Raw genomic sequence first — 24921 nt, 5'->3', positions numbered from 1 at the left:
TGCAGTAGTTTGTTACAAAGTTTTTGAATGCAACGTAAAGCTTCGCTCTGAGAAAAATCCTTCAAAATGAATACACTAAACTAAATTAAAGCAGAGATGTAGTTTTGAAGAGCTTCATGGCCATGGAGCTGAGATCAAAGGAAGTTATTGATATAACAATGTTGTTGAAGAAGGAGCATGGGTGCATCCCAAATGGCACCCTATTCCTTACCTAGTGCACTAGTTTTGACCTGAGCCCTAAGGGGCCCTGGGCAAAAGTGGCGCAGTATACATGGAATAGGGTGCTATTTGGGATGCATGAATGCTCCTTCTTCAACAACACTGTCAACAACTGTAGATGAATAAACTGTGCAGCATCGAAAGACATTGGCCTCCAAAGAACCAAACGAATGGCTGTTGTTGTGACTAAACCAAGGCTGAACTTCCTTGGCACTCCGCTGTCTGCAATGCAAATATATTCTGTTAGATATAAGAAGTGACCTTTTTAAATGCCAATAACAACAATGAATATGCAAATGTAATCTGGCAAATGTGACTTTGGCTATTGTGCATAATCAACCCATAGAGAGGAAGTGGCTTTGAATGCTTATTATGCTCCCTATTAATGCTTTAAGGATATGACTCCTGCTGTGTTCGGTTAACCCACAGCGCGTGTGTGGGGCTGGTAGTGTGTGTGGGGCTGGTAGTGTGTGTGGGGGTGGTAGTGTGTGTGGGGCTGGTAGCGTGTGTGTGGGGCTGGTAGTGTGTGTGGGGCTGGTAGTGTGTGTGGGGGCGGTAGTGTGTGTGGGGCTGGTAGTGTGTGTGGGGCTGGTAGTGTGTGTGGGGGTGGTAGTGTGTGTGGGGCTGGTAGTGTGTGTGGGGCTGGTAGTGTGTGTGGGGCTGGTAGTGTGTGTGGGGCTGGTAGTGTGTGTGGGGCTGGTAGTGTGTGTGGGGCTGGTAGTGTGTGTGGGGCTGGTAGTGTGTGTGGGGCTGGTAGTGTGTGTGGGGCTGGTAGTGTGTGTGGGGCTGGTAGTGTGTGTGGGGCTGGTAGTGTGTGTGGGGCTGGTAGTGTGTGTGGGGCTGGTAGTGTGTGTGGGGGTGGTAGTGTGTGTGGGGCTGGTAGTGTGTGTGGGGCTGGTAGTGTGTGTGGGGCTGGTAGTGTGTGTGGGGCTGGTAGTGTGTGTGGGGCTGGTAGTGTGTGTGGGGCTGGTAGTGTGTGTGGGGCTGGTAGTGTGTGTGGGGCTGGTAGTGTGTGTGGGGCTGGTAGTGTGTGTGGGGCTGGTAGTGTGTGTGGGGGTGGTAGTGTGTGTGGGGCTGGTAGTGTGTGTGGGGCTGGTAGTGTGTGTGGGGGTGGTAGTGTGTGTGGGGCTGGTAGTGTGTGTGGGGCTGGTAGTGTGTGTGGGGGTGGTAGTGTGTGTGGGGGTGGTAGTGTGTGTGGGGGATGGTAGTGTGTGTGGGGATGGTAGTGTGTGTGGGGATGGTAGTGTGTGTGGGGGTGGTAGTGTGTGTGGGGATGGTAGTGTGTGTGGGGGTGGTAGTGTGTGTGGGGCTGGTAGTGTGTGTGGGGCTGGTAGTGTGTGTGGGGGTGGTAGTGTGTGTGGGTGTGTGTGGTGTGTGTGGGGGGGGGTGGTAGTGTGTGTGGGGCTGGTAGTGTGTGTGGTGCTGGTAGTGTGTGTGGGGGTGGTAGTGTGTGTGGGGCTGGTAGTGTGTGGGGTGGGGCTGGTAGTGTGTGTGGGGCTGGTAGTGTGTGTGGGGCTGGTAGTGTGTGTGGGGCTGGTAGTGTGTGTGGGGCTGGTAGTGTGTGTGGGGGGTGGTAGTGTGTGTGGGGCTGGTAGTGTGTGTGGGCTGGTAGTGTGTGGGGGTGGTAGTGTGTGTGGGGCTGGTAGTGTGTGTGGGGCTGGTAGTGTGTGTGGGGCTGGTAGTGTGTGTGGGGGTGGTAGTGTGTGGGGGTGGTAGCGTGTGTGTGGGGTGGTAGTGTGTGTGGGGATGGTAGTGTGTGTGGGGGTGGTAGCGTGTGTGGGGCTGGTAGTGTGTGTGGGGATGGTAGTGTGTGGTGGGGTGGTAGTGTGTGGGGGGGTGGTAGTGTGTGTGGGGGTGCTAGTGTGTGTGTGGGGCTGGTAGTGTGTGGGGGTGGTAGTGTGTGGGGGGTGGTAGTGTGTGTGGGGGTGGTAGTGTGTGTGGGGCTGGTAGCGTGTGTGGGGCTGGTAGCGTGTGTGGGGGTGGTAGTGTGTGTGGGGGTGGTAGTGTGTGTGGGGCTGGTAGTGTGTGTGGGGCTGGTAGTGTGTGTGGGGGTGGTAGTGTGTGTGGGGGTGGTAGTGTGTGTGGGGCTGGTAGTGTGTGTGGGGGTGGTAGTGTGTGTGGGGGTGGTAGTGTGTGTGGGGGTGGTAGTGTGTGTGGGGGTGGTAGCGTGTGTGTGGGGCTGGTAGCGTGTGTGTGGGGCTGGTAGTGTGTGTGGGGCTGGTAGTGTGTGTGGGGCTGGTAGTGTGTGTGGGGGTGGTAGCGTGTGTGGGGCTGATAGTGTGTGTGGGGGTGGTAGTGTGTGTGGGGGTGGTAGTGTGTGTGGGGGTGGTAGCGTGTGTGTGGGGCTGGTAGTGTGTGTGGGGCTGGTAGTGTGTGTGGGGGGCTGGTAGTGTGTGTGGGGCTGGTAGTGTGTGTGGGGGTGGTAGTGTGTGTGGGGCTGGTAGTGTGTGTGGGGGTGGTAGTGTGTGTGGGGCTGGTAGTGTGTGTGGGGGTGGTAGTGTGTGTGGGGGTGGTAGCGTGTGTGTGTGTGTAATGTATGCTGATCAGTGCTTAATGTCCACATGGGGAACATGAGAGGATGCTTACTATTCCAGTGTTTGTTGTGTTTCGTGTGTTTTGTGTGTGTGTGTGTATGTGTGTGTGTTCACTTGGCTCCAACTGTGAAGAGCATGAGAGAAAGCGTGTGTGTCTGTGTGTCTCCTCGCTGACCTCCCATCGTCTCCCTCATGTCTCTCGTCCCTTCATCTCTTCACAGTCAGAGCTGACAAAGTGAACCAGAGTGGCTTTAGTAACTGCCGAGGCTTAATGAGGCTTAATGGAACTGAATCATATTCGAGTCAACACTATACACTGAGACAGATGGGAGCCTGGGTGGGCTTGCCAGTGTAGGGAACCACCATATCACAAATTACACATCCTCAGAAAGAGAGAGGGACACACACACACACACACACACACCCTAACATCTTTTGTATCTCTCATCACATACCAAGATGGAGATGGTTGCTCTCCATCTTCTCTCTTCCTTCTCCTCCCTCCATCCCTTCTTCCTCATTCCTCCTTTCTCTCATCTGGGTGCCTGTCACTGTGTTTGGAGTTTTGCAACTGAAGTACAACGTAGTTTGGTCTGCTCAGTGGCGCTATTGCTGGTGGTTGCTCTGTGTCCTCCTTCCTCCCTCCCTCCCTCCCTCCTCCCTCCCTCCCTCCCTCCCTCCCTCCCTCCCTCTCACCCTCCCTCCCTCCCTCCCTCTCACCCTCCCTCCCTCCCTCCCTCCCTCCACCCTTCTCTTTCTTGTATCTGTTGCCTCTGACTGTCTTGACTGTTACGATAACACCAGCGTTGCGCAGCATCCTCCTCACTACCTCAGCTACAGTGCAGTGACCAAGTGTCTTCCTCACCCGTGACCCCCTGTATCGACATAGAAATCCCCAGGCATGTATAATCTGCTGACGCACCTCACCTTTAAACACACCCATCATTCCCTTTCATGGAATTTATTTGTATTTTTACGACAAGACACATTCTAAAAAGCCATTACCCCCTTAAACCGGTGCCGTTCAAAATGTCAGGACACCATTATTATTGTGTTATTATTGTGTGCCAGTTTTGTATGGTTCTCGCCTGCTCGGCCTCACCTCTGATATTTTGGTATTTCCCGACTGTGCCGAGAGGGCGTTTGGGCATTCGAGTTCAATATTATGGAAATGTTCATTTTGTTAAGCTGGCTGCTGTTTCCTTTGACTGACAGCGGAGTATAATAGGCTATCTGGCAGGCTGTGCACTCAGCTATGTGGGAGACACACAATGCAGACTTAATGAGAGGAGATAGCATTGTGGGGAGAGCTGCTGTGGATAGAAGGAGGCCAGGGCACTGTGTGTGTGTGTGTGTGTGTGTGTGTGTGTGTGTGTGTGTGTGTGTGTGTGTGTGTGTGTGTGTGTGTGTGTGTGTGTGTGTGTGTGTGTGTGTGTGTGTGTGTGTGTGTGTGTGTGTGTGAGTGTGTGTGCATGGGGCAAGCACAGGGATTACGAGGGTCATTTCAGTGGATGAAAAGGAAAATGTGTGGTTAGTGAGGAGGATCCTTTACGAAAGGCGTACGACTACAGAGCTGTGATTGGAGCTCTGGCCTGTGTGAGCCTTTGTGTTGATAGGGCATAGTTAAAGGGCTAATGTCTATGTGGGATGTTTAGCTGTGGAGTAGACAGGATAAAGTGGCAATGTGATCAGGGGTGAGGATGCGTCGTCAGATTGTGTACGGCGGGAGGGTAGCCTCGCCCACACACGTCGTCCTGCTGATGGGAGCCGACACTGAGAATCATACGAAGCTCTATAATGGTAGGATCAATAGTCCATTCAGTGGTGATGAGACACCAGCTAGTCAATAATGCCACACACAACCTGGCTGGCAGACAGACAAATGGGTGACAATCACTCTTTCCCCTTTCGTTTTCACTCATTTAAAAAATAACATCTCAACCTAATATCACTGTTTCACAATCTCTATCTCTCTGAATCTCTCTCTCTCTCACACACACACACACACACACACACACACACACACACACACACACACACACACAGACACACGCACACACACACAGACACGCACAGCATCCACCCCCTCCCCCTCGGACACTGGGTGTCGTATTAAAAAGTGATAACTACTTGATCAAGCTCATTACCTCTACCAGAGACTAGATTGAATCCTACTGTTCCCCATTTCACCACTGCTCCATTTAACCCCTAACGTCAGATTGAAATGGATTAGTAACGTCAGTTAACCCTTTCATGGTCAACAGTAGGAATTGAAGACACGTGAAAGGGAGATGGCGTTTCTGACTGTCGATTTCGCTCAGACAGATTCAACTCCATGCAGATCTGCAGGACCGCATATTAGCATGTAGCTTAGCGGCATGATCTTACGAACTGTGGACACCAATCCAATTTAGACATTTCTCCAGGGCAGTTATGCATAGGGAAGCAGTGTGTGATATTAAGGTGTGTAATAGTGATAGGGCCACGGTGGGCACAATCTACCTTCCTCTTATTCACCCCAATCGGAAGCATCAGTCCCGTAACCTTAACTATCAGGCGCAGGAAAGAATAGGATAGGATGAACTTCAGTGTCCCTGAAGGGAGAACTGTCTTAGACACACAATGCTGCTGTATATACATAGAAAATGGACACTGTACATTACATTATAGCAGGAATGCTAGGGCTGCAACCTATAGATTACTAATAAAAACAAACCTGATAGAACAGGAGTTGTGCTCTCTTTCTTTTATTAATTAGACAATGACACAGTTGTCACCTTGGCAACCTGCAGAGGAGTGAGGGACACAAATACACCTCATGTCTGAGGCAGCGGGCCACAGTACATCCCCTGACACTGTGGTCGTGTCTGCAGTAATATCATTCCACTTCTAGTATACAGAATGGCTTGACTCAGACCCGAACAGAGGTTTGAAGCGAGACGTGCCACTTTGAGTTGATGCGATTACGTCTGGGCTCTCCGTCTCCTTCAGTTCGGTGTCAGAAGTCGATCCGCAAGCATATTGACTGAGATGTGTGATTGGTTGTGTTTTGTGAATCTCACAAATGTTTTTTATTTTTTTTACATCCAAACACACAACCGAAAAGCCAATCACGATATTGTGCAAGTTGTTTCACAAGCGGCACTCAATTATTTTTCTATTCATTTTCTCAAATGGGTTGTCGGGTCTAATTTACTTCATTGTCCAAACCCACCATTTTCTGCAATCAGGTGGATCGTGTGAGGAATGCACTGCTACAGCCAATTGGCAAACTGCCCTGTTAGGTAGAAAATAATCAGGGAAAAGGGGCAGACTTTTTTTTGTCCCCGTCAAAACCATATTGACCTGTCATTAATCTGTAGCGGAGAGGTCAGGAACAGATGTCAGGGCAACAAATACTGTTAATACCTCATATAAACATTGTGCAGCCCACCGTAACAGGGTCAACCAATTAGGTCGGAGGAGCTGGCTGGCATGGGTAGATGAGGAGAGTGGGCAGACATTTTCTCATTAAGGAAGCCTTGTTAGATGGCTAATATTGGCTGATTTATGTAACTAGGCTGCAGTCTATATAATCTTAAACCACATACCACAGTTGTTATTATGGGTGGCTGGGGGTGGTTGTGAAAACTGCTCATAAGACAAACTTTGAGGTGATAATGTTAAAATGATAGCCACTCTTGTTTGTATCTACTGTATAGTCACTACTGTGGTGTATGTTGCTTGTGCTTCCAAATGGAGGGGGGTTTGGACTGACCCACATCCGGCTAGCAACTCTTCATTACATGAGAACTCCAGAGTGTAAAATCACGGAAAAATAACCGTCATTTGGTGGGTGCTTATAAGTATTTGAGTTTGTTATTATGGCACATGAGTTCATATGTTCAAAAAAGCATTTCTGCAACAAAGAAATGCATTTAGATTTAAAAAACGTTTTTACGTTCACATACCTCTCCTGTGAAGTCTGTCATATTTGTCTCCCAAGTGGCACAGCGGTCCAAGGCACTGCATCTCAGTGGAAGAGGTGTCACTACAGTCCCTGGTTTGAATCCAGGCTGTATCACATTCGGCCGTGATTGGGAGTCCCATAGGGCTGCTCACAATTGGCCCAGCGTCGTCCCAATTTGGATGGAGTAGGCCGTCATTGTAAATAAGAATTGGTTCTTAACTGACTTGCCTAGTTAGGTAAAGGTTAATCTTTCTGAAACGGGTCACATATTTGTCCAATTTCCCACAGGTGTGGGAATTGGAAATGTGTTTTTTGCATATCGCACTCTCCCTGAGACACCCTCTGAGAGTGGCGTCACGACCAAGGTCAGCCATTATCAACAGCAACCCTAGAGCAATTAGGGTTAAGTGCCTTGCTCAAGGGCACATCGACAGATTGTTCACCTTGTCGGCTCGGGGATTCTATCGACCTTTCGGTTACTGGCTCAACAATCCAACCACTAGACTACCTGCCAACTCTGTGAGTCCCTCAATCTGCATTCAGAACGACTGCCAGGGCTAGAAAAACAAGGCCCGCGGTGACTGATCGCCATGTACTCATAAAACAGGCTCTCACTTATGCAAGCTGCTGATTAGGTGAAATGTACTCAGGGTACACTTCCCTTCACAACCCCCCTCTTGGTGGTGAATGGGCAGGAGAGGAGTCTAGGGATGCATTCCAAATGGCACCCTATTCCATATAGTGCACCACTTTTGGCCAGAGCCCTTATTGGCCCTGCTCAAAAGTAGTGCACTATATAAGGAATAGGGTGCCAATTGTGATGCATACCAGGACTCAGGAGTTGGGGGTAGGTAATTGAAACAGACGAGCCCAGGCTACAGGGTGGTAATGCTGCGGCCCCCAGGACCAGTAACAGCTTCTATATACTGGTTCACAGACCCCCAATTAGGCTCTCTAGAAGTGGAGGTTCAGGTTCCTTCAGGGAGGGAGAGCAGGATGGTCCTCCTTTATTACATCTGGTTGAGAGGTGGTTCGGTCTGCATCCCAAATGTCAGCCTATTCCCAATACATTGCACTACTTTTGACCAGGGTCTGGTCAAAAGTAGTGCACTATACAGGAAATAGGATGCCATTTGGGACTCATACTTTAGTTTTATGTGGGCTGGAAGGCAGCACATGAAGAGACAGGGCTCCAGGTTAGCAAGTAGCGGATAAAACATGTTTTCTTCTCTCTCTTTTCTTTCTGTCTCCTCCTCCGTGATCGTCGTTTCTCACATGGGGGGATAGAGTGAAATATTTATACAGAGCCGGAAACGCTTTTCCTTTCCCTTGCCCTCCTAATGGGTCACAAGAGACTGTGGTTACACTGGGAGCTGGAGATGTTGCTGATGAAAGCTGTTCTGGGATCAGCCCATAGCTCAGTTCTGGGGTTGTTCGAGAGGAGAGCAGCCCCAGAGGACTGATCCTATACAGGTGGAGACTGCTGAGGAATGGTAAAAAGTGGTAATACTCTTGACAGACTGTGATTGTGTAATATGTCTTATTAGTCAGAGCCCAGAGTTCTTCCTGACCACATGACAACAACAAAAAACTCAGGGCACTAGTCATGTTCCTAGTTCTAGGTTATTACGGGGGCGCATACTTTTCCCTGGCCACATTTAATACAACTTATTATCTGATGAAGACAATCTTTAACCAATATTTAAATGAGCATTCAGGTTATTTAAGATATAAATTACACTATTTGTGACTGTCACAGGGGGGGTCTTATCTAGTTACCTCAGACCTTTTGAATAACTCTTGCGTAACATAGTTTTAAATGTACATTACCAAAAGTTAGAGGCTCTTTACTTCCTCAGACTTAGTTTGACAGCACCCGGGTATTATTAAAATGCTAGTTTGCAAAACACATCTTTCACAGTACAAGTAAATCCAAACGACACACAAAAAGCACAGACCGTGCATATGTCATGACCCTTTCTTTTCTCCAGAGCAGAATCATCTCTAAACGTTTTTGTCCTCGTCGCTAACCATAGTGCCTGTGTGCTGTGTCTCAACACCTAATACCACAGTGCTTCCCCGTTGGCTCCATCGCAGTGGGATTACATTCTAGCTTTGAGTACCTTGGTGAGTTGATTTAAGGTGCGATCTTGGAATCTGTTCAATGGCCAATTAAATTATTCATATATACAAGTGATGGGACTGCCATTATGCTGAAAAACAAATCCCAGATTGTGGCTTTAAGTTGGAGGGCAATTTACTTGTTGTCTGGCTCAATTGTGAGTTTCATTACTTCAGGCCTACCCCAGCAACCCCTGGGTGTCTCCCATAGAGACGTAGATTCAGGAAGTTACAAAGACACTCCTGTAAAGCATACATCATTGTCATCATGGCCGCCCCAAAAAATGTGCACATTTGAGAGATTTTCCTCATCTGATTACCATAGAAGTCATTATTGACTTACACACACACACACACACACACACTGCACCACCACTGCCACCGCTTCCTGTGTAAATTATTCATTGGAAGGAAATGAAGACAGTTGGGCCTGGTTTAGCGGAAGGCAAAGTTTGCCCCCTAGGGAGGGACTCTGATTGGTTGTTTTAATTACCCTCGCCACGGGACACTTTTAATCACTTTCCGTCTCTTCTTGTTTATCAATGCACACATACAGTTGAAGTCGGAAATTCACATACACTTAGGTTGGAGTCATTAAAACTCGTTTTTCAACCACTCCACAAATTTCTTGTTAACAAACTATAGTTTTGGCAAGTCGGTTAGGACATCTACTTTGTGCATGACACAAATTATTTTTCTAACAATTGTTTACAGACAGATTATTTCACTGTATCACAATTCTAGTGGGTCAGAAGTTTACATACACTAAGTTGACTGTGCCTTTAAACAGCTTGGAAAATTCCAGAAAATTATGTCATGGCTTTAGAAGCTTCTGATAGGCTAATTGACAAAAATGCACACAGGAGGAACTCAAAATCCAAAAACACATCACGGTCATCTAAAAAAACTTTTAAAAATAAATAAATTAAGTGCTTATCAAAATAGAGTAGTATTTATATAGCACATACAGACCTCGCATTTCATTAATTCATTCTGAGCAGTCAATTGACGGTGTACATGTATTTCAAGGCCTACCTTCAAACTTAGTGCCAATTTTCTTGACATCATGGGAAAATCAAAAGAAATCAGCCAAGACCTCAGAAAATAAATTCTAGACCTCCACATGTCTGGTTCATCCTTGGGAGCAATTTCCAAAAGCCTGAAGGTACCACGTTCATCTGTACAAACAATAGTACGCAAGTATAGACACCATGGGACCACGCAGCTGTCATACCGCTCAGGAAGGAGACGCATTCTGTCTCCTAGAGTTGAACGTACTTTGGTGCGAAAAGTGCAAATCAACCTTGTGAAGATGCTGGAGGAAACAGGTACAAAAGTATCCACAGCAAAACGAGTCCTATATAGACATAACCTGAAAGGCCGCTCAGCAAGGAAATAGCCACTGCTCCAAAACCGACATAAAAAGCCAGACTGCGGTTTGCAACTGCAAATGGGGAAAATATTGTACTTTTTGAAGAAATGTCCTCTGGTCTGCTGTAACAAAAATAGAACTGTTTGGCCATAATGACCATCGTTATGTTTGGAGGAAAAAGGGGGAGGCTTTCAAGCCGAAGAACACCATCCCAACCGTCAAACACGTGGCAGCACCATGTTGTGGGGGTGTTTGCTGCAGAAGGGACTGGTGCACTTCACAAAATAGATGGCATCATGAGGAAGGAAAATGATGTGGATATAATGAAGCAACATCTCAAGACATCAGTTAAAGCATGGTCGCAAATGGGTCTTCCAAATGGACAATGACCCCAAGCATACTTCCAAAGTTGTGGCAAAATGGCTTAAGAACAACAAAGTCAAGGTATTGGAGTGGCCTTGACCTCATCCTATAGAACATTTGTGAGCAGAACTGAAAAAGCATGTGCGAGTCAGGAGGCCTACAAACCTGACTCAGTTACACCAGCTCTGTCAGAAGGAATGGGCCAAAATTCACTCAACTTATTGTGGGAAGCTTGTGGAAGGCTACCCGAAACATTTGGCCCAAGTTAAACAATTTAAAGGCAATGCTACCAAATACTAATTTAGTGTATGTAAACTTCTGACCCACTGGGAATGTGATGAAAGAAATAAAAGCTGAAATAAATCATTCTCTCTACTATTATTCTGACATTTCACATTCTTAAAATAAAGTGGTGATCCTAACTGACCTAAGACAGGGAACATTTACTAGGATTAAATGTCAGGAATTGTGAAAAACAGAGTTTAAATGTATTTCGCTAAGGTGTATGTAAACTTCCGACTTCAACTGTAATTGTATTTTGGCCTTTCTTAAAGGTATTTTGTTCTTAATTGAGAAACAGATGTTGTTTTTGCTGTTTATTTTTATTATCTACCTGGACAACACAAAAACACTCATGAGAGGCTGAAGCAGTACAGTCCATGGAGCTATAATGGGTTAGGCTCCTTGTCTAAGGGCAGATCGATAAAAGGAATAAAGCCAGCTGTCCTCGCCAGACTGTCCTCTAGTTTGCCAAACAATGGACTGTGTAGTTTCTCTAGAGAGCATCTCTGCGTCTCACAATGCAACGTGGGCCTTTATCTGTGTGAGGGACATTTAGTTATTCACTGGAGCATTCTTAGTGTGCTACACTCTCATTTTGGGGGTCAAATGTGGGTCGTTGTCATAATGTCAGTTGAGGTTAAAATGGGGTTTTGCCATAGCTTAAACATGGCTCGTGTTCATAAGGGCACAACATAGCAAAACAATTTTAACAACAAAAAACAAGCTATTTTTATTGGACAAGTTCAGACATCCCTGTTTTGCTCCGTTTCAAAGTTGTTGTTATTTCAGTTCTGCGTTTACTGAACACTACCTGGCCTTATTTCTTTCTGAATCAAATCTGCAGGGCTCTTGGTCCTGATTAACTTGTGTGACCAATACAGAATCACCGCTCTTGCTCCTGATTAACTTGTGTGACCAATACAGAATCACCGCTCTTGCTCCTGATTAACTTGTGTGACCAATACAGAATCACCGCTCTTGCTCCTGATTAACTTGTGTGACCAATACAGAATCACAGCTCTTGCTCCTGAATGAACTTTAAGAAGAGATTATATAATGACACCCACTGTATGTAATGAAATCCACTTTTCTTTGTCATTTTCTTTTCATATGTGATGAATGATGACTACTTGATGACTACTATAATATTGCACTTAATTTAATTTCCTCCTACCGTTGATTCGTTTGAAGTGCTTATAGGCCTACTGTACTTTATATCAGACATGAGTCGATTCATTTCATCTTATTTGACCTTCTGACAAATGTAGATTCTTTCTCCGTCATCAATAACTTGTTTGATACTTTTATCCACGGAATGTAGTTAATAGAACTAGTATGATCTCTGACATTTTATCCTTAATCTCACCAAGACCAATGAACATACGTCATGTGAATGGGTATTTCACATGATACGTCTGGGACAACAGGAATGAGGATAACTGAACAGAAAAAGAGAGATTGGGTTGTGATGTCCTCCTGGCCTACCCATCCAGAACTTTGTGTGTGTGTGTGTGTGTGTGTGTGTGTGTGTGTGTGTGTGTGTGTGTGTGTGTGTGTGTGTGTGTGTGTGTGTGTGTGTGTGTGTGTGTGTGTGTGTGTGTGTGTGTGTGTGTGTGTGTGTGTGTGTGTGTGTGTGTGTGTGTGTGTGTGTGTGTGTTTGCGTGTGTGTGTGTGTGCACTTGCGCGCGTGCGCATGAGTTATTTCCTCAATTTCTGTGTTTGCACTGTGTCTAGGCAGCTGTGGCGAGGAAGACAAACACACCATCTTGAGGTCACCTCTCAGAGAACATAGCCATTAAATGAGTCTTTATACCCCATGAAACTTGTCCCTATGTTTAAAATGAACGTTCCGTGTGACCCCTCCACCGCCGTAAATACTCCCTGCACACCGCTCTGCCTTTCCACCGCTATTCACTTCAACTCTAATAACCACTATACTACAGCCAATCTTTACAAGAGCTGGACCACTCAGACATACACACACACTGATGCAGACGCGCACGCTGATGCGCACACAAACACACACACACACATACACACTGATGCAGACGCATAATGACTCAGACGTGCGCACACACACAGACACACACACATAGCCAGTGCTAGCCACTGCCCATAACAGCACTATTACTTACAGAAAATTAAACTCGCTCCTTTAACAGCCTAATACTCCTTCACAGAGGCAGGCTGGGACACAAAATAACTCAAAGTTAAATTGCTAAGCTATATATCTACTGAGGTACCAATTGGCCCAAAAGATGGCATATAGACACACACAAGGTTTTACTAGTGTTGGTTGCTGAGATAGTGGAGTGCAGGGTTTGTGTATTCAGAACAGATGTGGTGGAATGCTGGAGTCATCGTTCATCCTCATTTACCTGTTGGACAAACACAAACACACACCAATACTTGGCTAAAGGCGTCTGCATACTAGGTTTGGTTTGCTCCTAGCAGAACTCGGTTTGGGGAAGCAAATGTCTATGCTCTTAAAAAGCACGAGTATTACTGTTTGTCCCTCTTGAGATGCCATAGCAGCAATACTTCCTCAAAATAGTCAGAATCCAGATAAATCAAGAAGATAAATCAAGAAATCTGTTATTCATTTTGCTGTTTTTGCCGAGGTGGTCTTCGTCGCACAATTCTACGTCTCACTAAGCTGTTTGGTGCAGTATTTCTCAAGTGATTTGTTGTTGTTGTTGTTGTTGCATGAAAACCAGTCTGTCGTTGAATGACAACAAATACTTAATTGAAGAATCCTTACTGTTGACCAATCACCTACAAAGGGGCGTAGACTTTGGCTACTGAACTTTGGCTTGCCTTAAGTAAAAAATCATGTGTGATCGAACAGCTGGAAAACCTGCCGAACACCAACACTAACAAACAAATGTTCCACATTTTAAAATGTCACTGACCTACAGTCAACACCCCCATAAGGTCAAGTGGCATTATGTTTTTAGAAATGTTTACAAATGAATTCAAATGAAAAGCTGAAATGGCTTGAGTCAGTAAGTATTAAACAGTGGTGGAGAAAGTACCCAACTATGATATTTGAGTTAAAAGTAAAGATACTCTAATAAAAAATGACTCAAGTAAAAGTAAAAGTCACCCAATAAATTCTACTTGAGTAAAGGTATTTGGTTTTAAATATACTTAAGTATCAAAAGTATAAATCATTTCAAATTCCTTATCCACATCACCAACAAACTAACATGGTCCAAGCACACCAAGACAGTTGTGAAGAGGGCACGACAAAACCTATTCCCCCTCAGGAAACTGAAAAGATTTGGCATGGGTCCTCAGATCCTCAAAAGGTTCTACAGCTGCACCATCGAGAGCATCCTGACTGATTGTATCATTGCCTGGTGTGGCAACTGCTCGGCCTACAGAGTAGTGCGTACGGCCCAGTACATCACTGAGGCCAAGCTTCCTGCCGTCCAGGACACTCTTTACCAGGCGGTGTCAGGGGAAGGTCCTAAAAATGGTCTAGTCATAGACTGTTCTCTCTGCTACCGCATGGCAAGCTGTACCGGAGCGCCAAGTCTAGGCCCAAGAGGCTTCTAAACAGCTTCTACCCCACAAGCCATAAGACTCCTGAAACTATTTGTATTGCCCTCCCTCTCTTTTACACTGCTGTTACTCTCTGTTATTATCTACGCATAGTCACTTTAATAACTCTACCTACATGTACATATTACCTCAATTACCTCGACTAACCGCTGCCCCCGGACATTGACTCTGCACCGGTACCCCTGTATATAGCCTCGCTTGTTATTTTGTTATTTTAATGCTGCTCTTTAGTTATTTCTTACTTTTATTTCTTATTTTTTTGTTTATTTTTATATTTGTTATTTATATTTTTTAAACTGCATTGTTGGTTATGGCTTGTAAGTAAGTATTTCACTGTACGGTCTACACATGTTCTCACGTTGGTATAAATGGATCGGGAGACAGGCGCAGGAATGCGTGATAGGGTTTTTTATTTACCCAAATTACAGCGTGCCATGTAAAGGCACGGGGACAAAGACCAAACAAACACATATACAAAACACAGGGTTGAGACCCAAACAAAAGAGCGAGGAGTACCTTGAATAAATACACAAGCGCACAATGATACCACACGGGACGAGACCCGCAATCATCTGTGCCATACAAGTGGCACAAAAGCCAAATCAACGAAGCACAGGTACTCACACGACCAAAGGACATTGGAACAATAATCGACAGCCCAATGGTGAACCAAAGGGCACACTTATACAATTACTAATGGAGTAAAAAGTATAATGTTTTCTTAAGGAATGTACTGTAGTGAAGTCAAAGTTGGCAAAAATATAAATAGTAAAGTATAGATACCTCAAAAAACGACATATGTGTCGCGGGTTCCCCAGTACTGCTGCTCATTCCGTTCACCAGCTCCGGAGGTCTACGTCACCGGCCTTCTAGGCGTCACTGAACTGGATCTTTACCACCAACTCCGGACTGTCTTGTCTCATTACGCACACCTGGTTCCCATTCCCCCTGTTTAGTATGTGTGTATATGTGTTTCCGTATGATATGTTGGATAAAGGAAAAAAAGACAGACACCAATGTCAAGTTCAATAGCCTTGTTCAAGCATTGTACAAATCCCTACACACGGAGTCCGGGGAACAGTCTGGCTAGTCGATTACCTATCAACTAGACTCCGTAACGTCATTCTTTTCAATTGAAAGTACAAACATAGTGGCACAACACTAAGTTCTTAACAGTCAAGTCATAACAATTGAAAACGTATTGCATTTTCTTTTTACCTCAGTTGTCATCTTCCTCTTTTTAAATTGACATTTTTCTATTTTTTATTGACATTTTTATAAACAGAGGACAAGTTAACACAGTCTCTTGCTTACAGAGTAAGCCTATCCGGTGGCTTGCACAGCCACCCCACCCGTGAGTAAGTATGGGCTCTGACAGGGGTAGGATTAGGGCCACGAGCTGGAGAGCTTGGTGGGATAGAAGCCTCACCTTCAGTTGGCTCATGTCTCAATTCTGCTCCCCTTGCCCTTAGGCCTGGACTGTGATCCAACTCATCTAGGTGAGTGTATTGCGTGTTCTGGTTTGTCTGCTCTGCTACGCACAGATCCACCCGATTGCGATGATAGAGGGAGCCACCAACATCCACCAGGTAAGAACTTGATGCAACTCTCTGCAGGCATGTGCCCAGCCTCCAAAGTCCTGTGTGGTCTCCCGGCAGCGGTTTCATCCTCATCGTTTCACCCACCTCCAGCTCTGGTAGGTATCGAGCAGTCCGGTCGTAGAAGCACTTAGCGAGCTGCTTTCTGTATCGCAGTTTGTCCGTGACGCCAACCATTACGCAGGGTTCAAGTAGCTTGTTAGCTACGGGGATGGTAGTCTTCAGACGTCTGGACAGAAGGCGTTGTGCTGGGCAGCTGTCCATGTTTTCGGTGGGTGTGTTCCTCCACTGTAAGATCACATTTCATGGGTCGTTGCTGTCATGCAAGGCCCTGCTTAACAGTTTTTTTGCAATCTTGACAGCTGACTCTGCCTTGCCATTTGCTTTTGGGTGTCTTAGAGAGGAGGTCACGTGGTCAAACTTCCATTATGAGGCGAAACTCTTGAAACGTGAAGTGAATTGTGGGCCATTGTCCGTGATGACCTTGTCAGGCTGGCCTTGTCCTGCAAACTGTGCCTTGCAGTAGTGTCTCTGCAGACAAGTCAGGGAGCAGTTCAATTTCCCAAAAGTTAGAGTAGTGATCAACAATGAGAGATAGTCCTTTTGTCTGTGGCTGAATAAGTCGACAATTTGCCAGGCCCTTGTGGGCAGTTTGTGTGACATCATGTTTTCCTTTTGCTGTTCATGAGCGCACTCGTGGTACAGCTGCTGACAAAGTCTTTCATTTCTGCTTGCATGTTTGGCCAGTATAATGTTTCACGAGCCTGGCGGGAGCATGCCTGGAGTGACTGGAGTGTATGCGGGTAAGCATCTCTGGACGTAGTGATTTGACCTCTGAACAAGACGGCATTTTGCACGCTGATCTCATCTTGAAAGGTCCAGTATTCTCTCACTGTGAAAGGCGTCTCCTCTTTCATGTACGGCCAACCTGTGAGAACCATGGACTTCAGTGACTGTAGGTTTACGTCCTTGTCAGTGTGTTGCTTGATCTGGGCTAGGCAGTGATCTGTGATGCTTAAGTAGTCTGCCTGATTGATCTGTTGAACATCTTGTTGTTCCTGCTGTAGCGAACAGAAGAACTGCCACTGATAGGCAGTGCCTCCTACTGTACATTGTGTTGTCGCCCTGCTCAGTATGTTGCTGATGTACATCTCTGGTCCTGGCTTGTAGATGGCCTTCAGGAGCATGCTTTGAAGCCTCTTGGGCGCGTTGAGGAGAGGTGTACTGAATATGGCAATGAGTGGTTTGTGATCAGTTTCAGCGGTGACCAGCTCTTGACCATATCAGTAGTGATGGAAGCGCAGGCAGGAGAAGACGATGCTGAGGCACTCTCTCTCAATTTGTGCATAGTTTTGTTCGGTGGGGGTGAGCGCTCTCGAGGCAAATTCAAAGGGCTGGCCTTTCTGATCGGCAGCCCTCCATCAGTGCCAGGAGCTTCACATCAGGGTCGCGTTCTGCTTCTTCGTCTGTGTCACCACAGCCTACGATCAGGACATCATCGGTGATGGGTTCCATGCTCTTGAGCCCAGCCAGTAACTTGTGCCTCAGGGGGTCCAGAAGGCAGTCATGAACTGCTTTCTTTGTCCAGATTGCATTGAAGGAATGCATCTCGGGCATCCACCAAGGTGAAAATCCTGGCCTTGGGAAGCTTGGAGAGGACATCCTTCAGTGTCGGCATGATGTAGTTCCCGCTCAGCCCAGTCAAAACTGTTCGCTGCTCTGGCTCCCCAATGGTGGAACAAACTCCCTCACGACGCCAGGACAGCGGAGTCAATCACCACCTTCCGGAGACACCTGAAACCCCACCTCTTTAAGGAATACCTAGGATAGGATAAAGTAATCCTTCTCACCCCCCCCCCTTAAAAGATTTAGATGCACTATTGTAAAGTGGCTGTTCCACTGGATGTCATAAGGTGAATGCACCAATTTGTAAGTTGCTCTGGATAAGAGCGTCTGCTAAATGACTTAAATGTAAAATGTAAATGTAATGTAGTGAGATCGTTTCAGTGCTTGGTTCAGATGCTTTGGGTCAACGCAGACCCTCAGCTTGGCTGTTTTTTCCACTTGGCTGTTTTTTCCACTATGACCATATTGCTGATCCAATCAGTTGGTTCAGACACAGATGTCATGTGGCCATCAGCCTCATACTTGTCCAGCTGGGCCTTCACAGTCAATTTCATTAAAATGGGCACATTGCGAGGAGCACACTGGACTGGAGTGATGCTCTCATCCATTTCAAAGTGTACCTCCCCCAGGCACAGATTCAACGGGCATGTTGAATACATTGTCATCTCTGCTGAGTAGTTGTTCTTTGGACAGGGGTCCATGCTGGACATGATGTGCAGGTCATTTGTTACGGTGAACTGCATCAGTCCCAGGCGTTCGCATGTAGAGCCTGAGAGGAGAGGATGTTGACTGGTTTTCACAATCTCAAACTCCAGCTTGTGTTTGCGTCCCCGAATAACACATTCGGTCTCAAAGGTGCCCATAGAGCTCATTAGCTCTCCTGAGTAGAGCTTTAGTCTGGTATTGCTGGGCAAGAGATGTGCGTCAGGTGCCAGATTGATTTTGTCTTTGTAGCTCATTACGTTGCATGTAGCATCGGAATCCAGTTGATATTGTTGTTGCTTGTTGTGTAATCATAGTGTCACAAACCATTTCTTCACTCTTGTGTGTACAGCCCCAATGGATTCATGCATGTAAATGTCACTTTCACTGTTCTGCTCTGAACACTGAGTGACATCATCAACACAGTGAATCTTGCCCTCAGTCACCCTTCTTTTGCTTTTGAGACACACTTTTGCAAAGTGATAATTAGTTCCACAAGCTCTGCATGGTTTTCTGTAGGCAGAGCAGTGCTCTTTGCCTTATGCGTGTGTATTTCCACAGTTTCGCCATGCAATGGGGCTCTCTGGGTTCACAGTTCAGGGTGAATTACTCTGCCTTGATTGGTTTTGCCCGAATGTCTGCCTGGCAACAGCATGAACAGTATCAACGTCGGTGCGTGGAGTTTCGATTGCCATTGCTCTCATTCTCATGTCAGTGACTTCGGCAGTGCGGCACATTTGGCAGTTACTAATGTTTAACCTTCTGGAGAATCCAGAAAATTATGTCATGGCTTCAGAAGGTTCTGATAGGCTAATTTACATAATTTTAGTCAATTGGAGGTGTATCTGTGGATGTATTTCAAGGCCTACCTTCAAACTCATTATCTTTGCTTGACATTATGGGAAAATCAAAAGAAATCAGCCAAGACCTCAGAAAATTAATTCTAGACCTCCACAAGTCTGGTTCATCCTTGAGAGCAATTTCCAAACGCCTGAACGTACCACGTTCATCTGTACAAACAATAGTACGCAGCCGTCATACCGCTCAGGAAGGAGACACGTTCTGTCTCCTGGAGTTGAACGTACTTTGGTGCGAAAAGTGCAAATCAATCCCAGAACAACAGCAAAGGACCTTGAGAATATGCTGGAAAAAAACAGGTACAAAAGTATAAGGAGTCCTATATTCCCATAACTTGAAAGGCCGCTCAGCAAGGAAGAAGTCAGGGCTCCAAAACCGCAAAAGCAAGCCAGACTACGGTTTGCAACTGCACATGGGGGACAAAGATCATACTTTTTGGAGAAATGTCCTCTGGTCTGATGAAACAAAAATAGAACTGTTTGGCCATGATGACCATCGTTATGTTTGGAGGATAAAGGGGGAGGCTTGCAAGCGTGAAGCACGGGGGTGACAGCATCATGATGTGGGGGTGCTTTGCTGCAGGAGGGACTGGTGCACTTCACAAAATAGATGGCATCATGAGGAAGGAAAATGATGTGGATATATTGAAGCAACATCTCAAGACATCAGTCAGAAAGTTAAAGCTTGGTCGCAAATGGGTCTTCCAAATGGACAATGACCCCAAGCATACTTCCAAAGTTGTGGCAAAATGGCTTAAGGACAACAAAGTCAAAGTTTTGGAGTGGCCTTCACAAAGCCCCAAACCTCAACCCCATAGAACATTTGTGGGCAGAACTGAAAAGCGTGTGTGAGCAAGGAGGCCTACAAACCTGACTCAGTTACACCAGCTCTGTCAGGAGGAATGGGCCAAAATTCACCCAACTTATTGTGAGAAGCTTGTGAAAAGCTACCCAAAACATTTGACCCAAGTTAAACAATTTAAAGGCAATGCTATCAAATACTAATTGAGTTTATGTAAACTTCTGACCCACTGGGAATGTGATGAAAGAAATAAAAGCTGAAATAAATAATGTTCTCAACTATTATTCTGACATTTCACATTCTTAAAATAAAGTGGTGATCCTAACTGACCTAAGATAGGGAACATTTACTAGGATTAAATGTCAGGAATTGTGAAAAACTGAGTTTAAATGTATTTGGCTCAGGTGTATGTAAACTTCCACCTTCAACTGTACAATTATCTGTAATGTCCCTCAGTTGAGCAGTGAATTTCAAACACAGATTCAACCACAAAAAAACAGATTTTCCAATGCCTCGGAAAGAAGGACACCTATGGTAGACTGGTAAAAAAAAATCAGACATTGAATATCCCTTTGAGCAGTGGTGAAGTTATTAATTACACTCTGGATGGTATATCAATGCACCCAGTCACTAAAAAGATATAGGCGTCTTTCTTAACTAGGTTGCTGGAGAGGAAGGAAACCTCTCCAGGATTTCACAATGAGGCCAATGGTGACTTTAAAGCAGTTACAGAATGTAATGGCTTTGATAGGAGAAAACTGAAGATGGATCAACAATATTGTAGTTACTCCACAATACCAACCTAAATGGCATAGTGAAAATAAGGAAGCCTGTACAGAATACAAATATTCCAAAACATGCATACTGTTTGCAATAACACACTACAGTAAAACTGCAAGAAAAATGGCAAAGAAATGAACTTTATATCCTGAATACAAATCGTTCTGTTTGAGGCAAATTCAACACAACATTGAGTACGACTCTTCATATTTTCAAGCATGGTGGTGGCTGCATCATGTTAGGGGTATGCTTGTCTTGGGAAAAGACTAGTGAGGTTTTTTTAGGATACAAATAAACAAATAGAGAGAAGCACAGGCAAAATCCTAGAGGAAATCTTGGTTCAGTCTGATTTCTAACAAATTCACCTTTCAGCAGCACAATAATCTATAACACCAGATTATATTTAATGTTCCCGAGAGGACTAGTTACAGTTTTGACCCAGAAAGACTCGCAGCTGTAATCATTGCCGAAGGTGATTCTAACATGTATTGACTCAGTGGTTTGTATACTAATATAAATGAGGTATTTATATATTTATTTTTCAATAAATTTGCAAAATTCCTAAGAACATGTTTTCACTTTGTCATTATGGGGTATTGTGTATGGGTGAGCAACAAGGTAATCCATTTTGAATTCAGGCTGTAACATATCCAAATGTGGAATAAATCAAGGGCTATGAATACTTTCTGAAGGCGCTGTATGCAAATTGTTTTGACTGGGAAGCATACGCTAAGCTTAAGGGGTATCTAAACCAGCGAAAAAGTGTTGAGAGAGAGATGGGTTCAGCAGATTTACTCTGTCTGGTGAGGCCGGTAGTGAGAGAACAAGCTAAAGAGAGTGACCACTGGCTGGCATAGGCTGCTTGTTTAATCCCAATGCCAAGGCTGGCAGGACCTGCCTCCTGCTGTAAAGGCTCCATGATTAGACAGACATCTCTATTTCTGTCTCTCTCTCTCTCTCTCTCTCTCTCTCTCTCTCTCTCTCTCTCTCTCTCTCTCTCTCTCTCTCTTCGTGTAAGGCTCCATGATTAGACAGACCTCTCTCTTTCTCTCTCGTTTTCTTAACCTCTCTCTCAATGTACCCTCTTTCTTTCTCTCTAACCTTTTTCATTAGCCTCTATCCCATCTCTCTCCATCTCTCTTCCCTCATCTCCCTCCCTCCCTTCCTCCCCCCTGTCCTCCACTCTTAGTACCCAGCGAGGTGAACTGTCCGATCTAGCCAAGGTCATGGAGGCGACATGACGGAGATGGCGGCTGATTTTAGCCGGCTCCATTACTTTCCCCCCCCTGGCCCAATCCTGCCCTCCCTCCCTCCATCCCCTCCATCCCTCTATTCCCCCTCTATCCCTCTGGAGGCATGAAAGCCCTCTTCATCATGTGATTAACAGGACCTCTGTTCTCTGGCTTTCAGAGCTGGACAGCAAGGGGAATAGAGGCTGGGGGTGTGTGTGTGTATATGGAGGGGGAGCTGTGTGTGTGTGGGGGGGGGGGGTGTACAGGCGTGCGCGAGAAACAACATCTAAGAGACTGTGTGTGTCTGAAGGAGAGAGTGATGGTGTGTGTGTGTGTGTGTGTGTGTGTGTGTGTGTGTGTGTGTGTGTGTGTGTGTGTGTGTGTGTGTGTGTGTGTGTGTGTGTGTGTGTGTGTGTGTGTGTGTGTGTGTGTGTGTGTGTGTGTGTGTGTGTGTGTGTGTGTGTGTGTGTGTGTGCGTGTATGTGTGTGTGTTCAGAAATTGGATACAAACTCTGCCAAGAAAATAATGACTTGGCCCCAAGGCTCCAGCCAGTCTCTTGGGCTGTGTAGCAGCGTCCAATGTGGGAATGTGATGTCCTGACTGCTCCCTATAGGAGTGGGGGAATTCTGACACACACACAAGTGGCACACACACTCCGTGGGGCTTCCATCAAAGCAGCTGGTAGAAGTCATTCCTCATGCTTCATGGGTAATGGGATTTTAAGTTAACCCAGGACATTGTCAAGGAAGGTATGCTTCCATTCTATTCTATTTTCAACACAAGAGGCGGTGGTTTCGCTCTTCGGCTAATGGGAAGATCATGTAAGACTTCCCAAATGAGTCACTATGTGTTATGCGGTTAGGAGGTCTTTGGAGATGGGTTGAGTCAATGTTATCTTTTATATGGTGGGAAATAGCATCGTCTTGTCTCTGTTTCTTCACCCCAGACTAGACAATGACAGCAGCAGGAGAGGATGGATCGTTATTTTGAGATAAAGGGGGCAAAGCCGCAGCGGTGTGTACTGTGCGCGTGCGACGGGGACAACCACACACCCACAGTAACCCAGAGAGAACGGTTCCTCTGAGAATTACTCCTACAGTTTAGTCGTTCTCTGAGACACACAAGACAACGGGAGACACCATGGCAGAAATGTTGTGTGTGTGTGTGTGTGTGTGTGTGGGCGGGCGTGCGGGCGGGCGTGCGTGTTGTGTGTGTGTGTGTGTGTGTGTGTGTTGTGTGTGTGTGTGCACCTCAAAGTTCCTGTCTCACTGCAACTTGTAGTAGGAGCAGAATACTATGACATGTTAGCATTCCCATTTCAATAAGATTAGCTTACTGAATACCACCACAGCCATCACCTCCTCCTCATTCTCCTACAGTAGCGTATTAAGCATATATTGCCTTTTAATGTTCTAAGTATATAACGAACATGGAGACTTGCAAATGAATATTTTCAAAGGTAATCACCCACAATCCCTCACGGTTGTAATTAATCACGAGCAGTAAGCTAAGGCTTCATATGGTAATGACATGTACTTATACACATACAGTATATTTCACTCTGCCGCCAACTAACATACTCATTAATGAAGAAGTAAATGTATCAAAGCTTCTCCGGGACTGAATATATTAGCATTGATTGCGTTCCAATTGACACTCTCTTCCCTACATAGTACACTACTTTTGACCAGAATCCTATGGGTCCTGGTCAAAAGTAGTGCACTTAAAAGGGAATAGGGTGTCCTTAATATTACCTCAGGATGTGGAGAGCGGGGATGAGGGGTCTCTGGTCCAGTGCTTTCCAACATGCTCCGTCTCGTTAAAAAAAATATATATATATTTTTTTATTTCACCTTTATTTAACCAGGTAGGCTAGTTGAGAAGTTCTCATTTGCAACTGCGACCTGGCCAAGATAAAGCATAGCAATTCGACACATACAACAACAAGAGTTACACAAGGAATAAACTAAACATACAGTAGTCAATAATACAGTAGAAAAAAAATAAAACAAAAAGTCTATATACAGTGAGTGCAAATGAGGTAAGTGGTCGGTAATCTGTTTGTTAACTTGGCTTTCGAAGACCTTAGAAAGACAGGGTAGGATAGATATAGGTCTGTAGCAGTTAGGGTCTAGAGTGTCACCCCCTTTGAAGAGGGCGATGACCGCGGCAGCTTTCCAATCTTTGGGAATCTCAGACAATAAGAAAAAGGTTGAACAGGCTAGTAATAGGGGTTAGATAGTAGGGCAGATAGTTTTAGAAAGAGAGGGTCCAGATTGTCTAGCCCAGCTGATTTGGGGTCCAGATTTTGCAGCTCTTTCAGAACATCAGCTATCTGGATTTGCGTGAAGGACAAATGGTGGGGGCTTTGGCGGGTTGCTGTGGAGGGTGTCGGGCAGTTGACCGGGGTAGGGGTAGTCAGGTGGAAAGCATGGCCAACCGTAGAGAAATGCTTGTTGAAATTCAATTATAGTGGATTTATCAGTGGTAACAGTGTTTCCTAGCCTCAGTGCAGTGGGCAGCTAGGAGGAGGTGCTCTTATTCTCCATGGACTTTACAGTGTCCCACTCATTGGAGTGCTGCAATTGAATTTAGCTAAATCACCTACTGTGCTTCTTCATATGAACAGGGGCGTAACAAAGTAATGGAGTCATTTGCATGGTATGCTGGAATAGCTTTAGGTCATCCTGAACGTGTTGGATGGCATGAGGAGTTAATTTAGTCTACTGGAGGATGTAGGAGGATAGAGGATTGTCAGGGATTCTATGGATACTAAGGAGGTATGTGACATCCATCACTATTATTATATGGTTCTCACTCAATGGGCCGTTGCAATTGTTCAATGTCAGTGCAGGAAAGGAGACAAGGAGAAGAGGCAACAACAGACTATTTAGACTATTCTAACTCTCTCTCTCT

The sequence above is a fragment of the Oncorhynchus keta genome, chromosome 32, assembly GCF_023373465.1.
Source record: "Oncorhynchus keta strain PuntledgeMale-10-30-2019 chromosome 32, Oket_V2, whole genome shotgun sequence".
In the NCBI taxonomy this organism is placed as follows: Eukaryota; Metazoa; Chordata; class Actinopteri; order Salmoniformes; family Salmonidae; genus Oncorhynchus; species Oncorhynchus keta.
This window is presented reverse-complemented; position numbering follows the sequence as displayed.